Here is a 6,311-nt window from a genome sequence, read left to right on the forward strand (position 1 = left end):
CGTTGTGTTCTGATTACAAAAATGTTGGCAGAAAGAATTTGGAAAATCCCGAATGTAGAAACCGCAGTGCCTGGAATACTGAGCGGCATATAGGAGACCGCTGCTGAGGGAGGAAATAAACATAAAGCAGGAAACAGTGTGAGGTTAAGGGCATGGACTCCAGGACCTGGCTTGCGTTGAATCCTGACTTGCCCCCCTGTGTGACCTTGGGCACTCTGTGACTCAGTTTCCTCATCTGTAGTTGGACTCAACTAAAGGGTAATAGGACGGGAAGTCAGAGGTCTGGAAGAGAGAGGGAAGAAGGCAATTCTCAGCTTCCTCCTTGCTCTGGATCTCAGTCTGACAATAGCCATGTCACTCCCCCCAAACCCCTCACCCATGGCTCCAGCCCGCCCTGGGCTTGGACACCAGACTCCTTTCTTGACTGCTTTAAGCCAGAAGCTAGGGATGCTAGTTCCTGGGTCCCTCAGCATCTTCTGCCAGTGTCCTTAAGCCTGTCCCCCACCTCTATAAATAGCCCCTTAACTCAAATCCCAAGAACCATCTGAGTGGGACTCCTTTTTCCTGCCTGGACCCTGGTGGACACAATTAGCACAACAAACTTTGAGTTTGCAGCAAATGCCCTCCTCTTGTGGAAAGCTTTGAATTCTTTGCCCAAGTCTGCACAGGTCTTTTGCAGGAATAGTAGACTATGAAAGACAGTACCAAAAATACACAGCAAACCATGCTGTGCCATCAGGGGAGTTTCTGGGGGCCACCGAGGAAGGCTTTGTAGAGAGGTAGCATCCTGCGGTGTCCTGAAGGTCACGTCGAAGTTTTGCAGAAGGAAGAGCAGAAGGCAGTCCAGGACAAAGAAGCAGCGTGGGCGAAAACACAAAGCCATAAAGTAGGAAGGATTAGCAGCAAGGAAGCCCGGGTCCTTGTCTAGGCTTTGCTCCTGACAGGCTGTGTGACACGGGACAAATCACGCCCCCTCTGATCCCTGCTTTCCTTGCCTGCCAATACAGACGAAGGCATTAGGCTAAGACAGCATTTCTCAGATCACTCGGGAACCTTGTTTACTTATTTGTAAACTTATTTGGGGGATATAATCAGGGATATAAATCTAAGGTGTACAGTGTGTTGATCTGATACGTTTAAAGTTTGCAATATGATCAGTGTTCTAGAGTTAGGTGGCCTTCTATCCTGTCGTGTAATTATCATTTTTTGTGTGTGATGGGCACAATTAAGATCAGTCTCGCAGCAACTTTGAAGTTCATGGTACAGAACCGCTGTCTTTAATCTCATTGCTGTGCATTGGGTCTCTAAGACTTATCTACTTGTTCCAAGTTTGTCTCCTTAAATGACATCTCCCCCATTCCCGCACCCCAGCCTCTGGTAACAACCATTCTGCTCCCTGTTTTTATGAGCTTGGCATTTTTTAGATTCCACAAATAAGTAGTATCACATAGTGTTTGTCTTTCTCTGTCTGACTTACTTCACCTTGCATGACGCCCTCAAGTTCTGTCCATATTGTTGCCAATGGCAGGCCCTCCTTCTCTCTCACTGTGTGTGTGCATGCATGTGTAACATTTGGGTATGGAGATAAGGGAACCCTTGTGCACTGTTGGTCAGAACATAAACTGGCGTGACTAACCTTTTCTAACTGAGGAAGACAGTACAGAGGATCCTCGAAAAATTAAAAATAGAGCTACCCTATGATCCGGCAATCCCACTTCTGGGCATATAGTCAAAGAAGATGAAAATGGGATCCCAAAGAGAACTCCGTGTTTCTTGCAGCATTATTCCAGTAGCAAAGACATGGAAACAATCTAATTATCCATCAACAGGTGAACGTTAAAAAGTTGTGGTATAGATATACCAGGGGTCCTGTCCTGTCAAAAGCAATTCTGATTCATCGGGTTCCTCTGGGGCCCGAGACTCTGCATTTCTTTTTCTTTGCTTTTATTTTTTATTATTTTTAAAATATTTTGTTTATTTATTTAACAGAGAGAGACACAGCGAGAGAGGGAATACAGCAGAGGGAGTGGAACAGGGAGAAGCAGGTTCCCGTGGAGTAGGGAGTAGGGAGTAGGGAGTCCCATGTGGGGTTCGATTCCAGGAATGACCTGAGCCAAAGGCAGTGCTTAATGACTGAGCCACCCAGGTGCCCCTTATTTTTTATTTTTATTTTTTATTTATTTTTTAGAAGATTTTATTTATTTATTTGACAGAGAGAGAGATCACAAGTAGGCAGAGAGGCAGGCAGAGAGAGAGGAGGAAGCAGGCTCCCCACTGAGCAGAGAGCCTGATGTGGGGCTTGATCCCAGGACCCTAAGATCATGACCTGAGCCAAAGGCAGGGGCTTAACCCACTGAGCCACCCAGGCACCCTATTTTTTTTTTTTTAAGTAATCTCTACATGCCAGGTGGGGCTCGAAATCACGACCCCCAGATCAGTTTCCCACGCTCTATGGACTGAGGCACCCTCGAGATTCTGCATTTCTGACAAGCTCCCAGATAGTGCCAATCTTGGACCGTGTTTCAAGAACAAGGGGCTAAAACGAACTCAGATTTCCCTCCAGGCTCAGTGACTCTAGAACTCTGTTCCTCACTATTTTCACGCCTGAGAGCACCAGCTCTTGCTGAGAGAGATCGCTGTTTCCAGACCCGCCTCTCTGGATCTCTGTGCGCTAGTCTGGAGCTGAGAGGGTGACATTTCTGGCAGCCCCCTCCCCCAGCCCCTTCGCCGGCAGATCTGAGCGCTCAGATTTACGGAAGAACACAGTACTGTCAGCGATGATCCAGTGTGGTTTGAAAACTGTGTCACCTACTCGTGTGGCTGGATTCACAGTCGCTCAACCCAGGGGAACACTGAGGAACCTGAGGACGCTCCCCCATCTCTCCCTCAACCCTTTCTTGGCCTCTGCAATTGACAGCATCTAAAATCCCAGCCTTAGCCTCATCTCCATGGATCTTGATCGCTTTTGGGGGACCCATTCTGTGAAAATTAAAACTTCTCAGCGAGGAAAGATTCTTTACCCTTTGCCAGAACTCCCTTTATTGGATTCCTTTCTGGGAATTCCAGAAGGCCCTTGCTTTTACAGACGGGGAGACCGAGACTGGGAGAGGGGGAAGGACTGGCCACACCATGAGTTCCTCATTGAGCCCAGATTTCTGGCCAGCCGGTGGTTGGCTTCTTGGGATTAGGCCTGTGGAAGCAGGCAGGCCCAGATCACACTTTGAAAATCGTGACAGGGTGGCTTTGAGTCACACAGATGTGGATTCAAATCCTAGATCATTTAAAAAACATCGGTATTTAGGGGCGCCTGTGTGGCTCAGTGGGTTAAGGACGCCTTTGGCTCAGGTCATGATCTCAGGGTCCTGGGATCGAGTCCCGCATCTGGGCTCTCTGCTCAGCAGGGAGCCTGCTTCCCGCCTCTCTGCCTGCCTCTCTCAGAGTAGCTCAGTCGGCTGAGCCTATCAGCTCAGGTCTTGATCTCAGACTCATGAGTTCAGGCCCCACATTGGGGTCCATGCTGGGAGTGGAGTCTACTTAAAAAAATTAAAGGAGTGCCTGGGTGCCTCAGTAGGTTAAGCACCTGACTCTTGTTTTTTTTTGTTGTTGTTGTTGTTTGTTTTCTTTTTTTTATCTAATTTCTTTTCAGTGTACCAGAATTCATTGTTTATGCACCACACCCAGTGCTCCATGCAACACGTGCCCTCCCTAATACCCACCACCAGGCTCCCCCAACCTCCCAACCCCCACTCCTTCAAAACCCTCAGATTGTTTTTCAGAGTCCATAGCATCTGACTCTTGATTTCAGCTCAGGGCGTGATCTCAGGGTTGTGAGATTGACTCCCACATCAGGCTCTGCTCTCAGCAGGGAGTCTTGGGGGGAGGGATTCTCTCCCTCTGCCTCTCCCCTTGCCCCGCAAGCACTCTCTCAAATAAATAAATAACTTAAAAAAATTTTTTTTAAAGAGTTATTTATTGAGCACCAACTGTTCGGCAGGCATTGGGAATATAACTGGAAAGCTGGACACAGTCCTTACAGTACAGTGGGAAGTGCTGGGTATATTAATAGGAAGAACTTACTTTGATTTCTACTTATCAGGTCCTGTACCCCAGGTTTCACATATGTTTGATTCTCGTTACCACTCGGTGAGGTAGGGACTGCTGTGACCTCCCTTTGCAGGTAGGAAAGTGGAAGGCCAGCTAACTGTCCAGGGTCACACAGCTAGTAAATTGCAGGGGTGAGACCTGAAACCATCGTGTCTGGACCACAGCTCATGCTCTTAACTACCATTGTACCACTAATTCCTCTCCAAAACCTCATGCCAAAGAGGAGGGCAAGGTTTTATCTGTACTTTTCAGAGAAGATCAGAGAGGTTAAGTAATACTTGGAAAGCTGTGCAGCCCACGAGGGGCTGGTTTGGCCTTTGAAATCAGGCTCTGAGCTCAGTGACTTTGGGTGGGCCCCTCCCTGGGTGGACCCCTCCCCACAACTGTCTACCTTTGGAAGTGGCCGTGAAGATTAAATGAAGTAATGAGTGTGAAGACATTGGCACAATGGGATGAGGCAAAATGGAGCATGTAGTGCTTAGTCTCCCTGGGACCTGCCTCCTGTTCTCTCCCCCAGGAGGGGACACCTCCTATATATTTAACAAGTTAGCCTTTCCAAGAGGAACCCCTAGAGGCCATGACTAACCCAGAAAGGAAGCTGCTTGAATGGCGAGCTTTTAGGCAGACTGGAATGGCGATTTAAACAAAATTTTTATGGACATATTTTTCAACATACCATCACGTTCACCACTCAAGTGCACGGTTCAGTGGTTTGCAGAGAGTCGTGCCACCATCACCACCAGCTAATTTTAGAGCTCTTTTCTACACCCCCCACCAAAGAAAACCCATACACTTTAGCAATCATTTGGAGCTGACGAGGCTTAGACTGGAAGATGAAGTCACTCAGACTGGTTTTGTCGGAAGCATGGCAGGTCATTTGGAGCGTGGTGGGGGATTCCTCCCAAATCATACCTCAAACAACTGCTCATTTCTCCCATCAGAAAGCTGTCTATGGGACACAGTGTCTTCCATTCTCTAGTCTTTAGGTCCAAGAAATAATGACATTTTTTTTTCCTGTGGAGAGTAGGGCAGGGACTTCCTGAGGGTTTGGAAAGTAGCAGGTCATTGTGGGAGGGGCCAACTACCCCAAAGAGGATGGTGGAGAAGGAAGTGAGGGTGGGGAAAGGCAAGGCTGGGTCCCACACTTAGCAGCAAGCCTCCCCTCCCCCACCAGATGGATCTTTCAGAATTGTGACTTGGATCGTGTTGTTTTCCTCCTTGAAACTCTCCAATGGCTTCCCTTATTTTTTTGGAGGAAAATCCAGAGTCCTTAGTAGTCAGGCCTCCCAGCTTCATCCCATGTTGTGTTTCCACCCATGCTCTTCCTTCCAGCCTCACACGCTGCTTTTCTGTCCCTACTTTGCCTCCATCAGCTTTGGGCAAACACAAAAATGTGCACTCCTCGTAGAACAAATTAGAGAAAAGATTTTGTTCTCTCTGCCTGATGCCTTTTTATAGCACACAACCTATGCAACTGAACCCAGCAGTCGTGCCTTAAATAGGCCAAGTCACCAACAGGCAAGATGTTGACATCTAGGAGCAGTGGAAAGACTTCACAGGGCTTGGAGGGCGTCTCTGAGGGTGGGAATCCCAGCTCTGCTACTGGCCCACTCTGTGGTCTAGGGAGGGTGATTCCATCTAAAAGGTGTGAGTGACCCCCACCTTGGAGGACGGAGAGTGCCGTGAAGATATAATGAAATCATTGTGCTGGGCCTGATGGATGCCCCAGATCCCTACTTCCATTTAACAGAGAATCAATGATGTCAGCAGTGCATACACATTTTTCCATAAAAACACAAAATTTTAAATGTCTTTTGTCTGCTTCTCCTCACTACAAATACTCCTCCATTTTTACTAAGCACGCTGGATGAAGTCTGAATGACAGCAGACTCCTAATTTGTGCCCATCCCCTTCCACTCTTACCCCTCCAATGCCTTCAGGAGTCACAACAAAACATGTTTAAAACCAAATCTGGTCATGTCACCCCACACCCCACTGCCTGCTTCAAATTCCTCATCATTCTGGTCTCTGACCAAATGTCAACAGTGAAAGAGCCTTCCAGTACTGCTCAGTCAATGCTAGGTGGACCCGGCTAATGGTCTGAGATGGCCACAGCTGGTGTGCCACTATGGGAAATGGCCCAAAGCCCCCAAGGAAACTCACCAAGGGTCCAAGGGCAGTCTGGGCTTGGGTTGTGTGGTTTCCAT

This window comes from Lontra canadensis, unplaced genomic scaffold, assembly GCF_010015895.1.
Source record: "Lontra canadensis isolate GAN:19392208 unplaced genomic scaffold, GSC_riverotter_1.0 scaffold169, whole genome shotgun sequence".
Lineage (NCBI taxonomy): Eukaryota > Metazoa > Chordata > Mammalia > Carnivora > Mustelidae > Lontra > Lontra canadensis.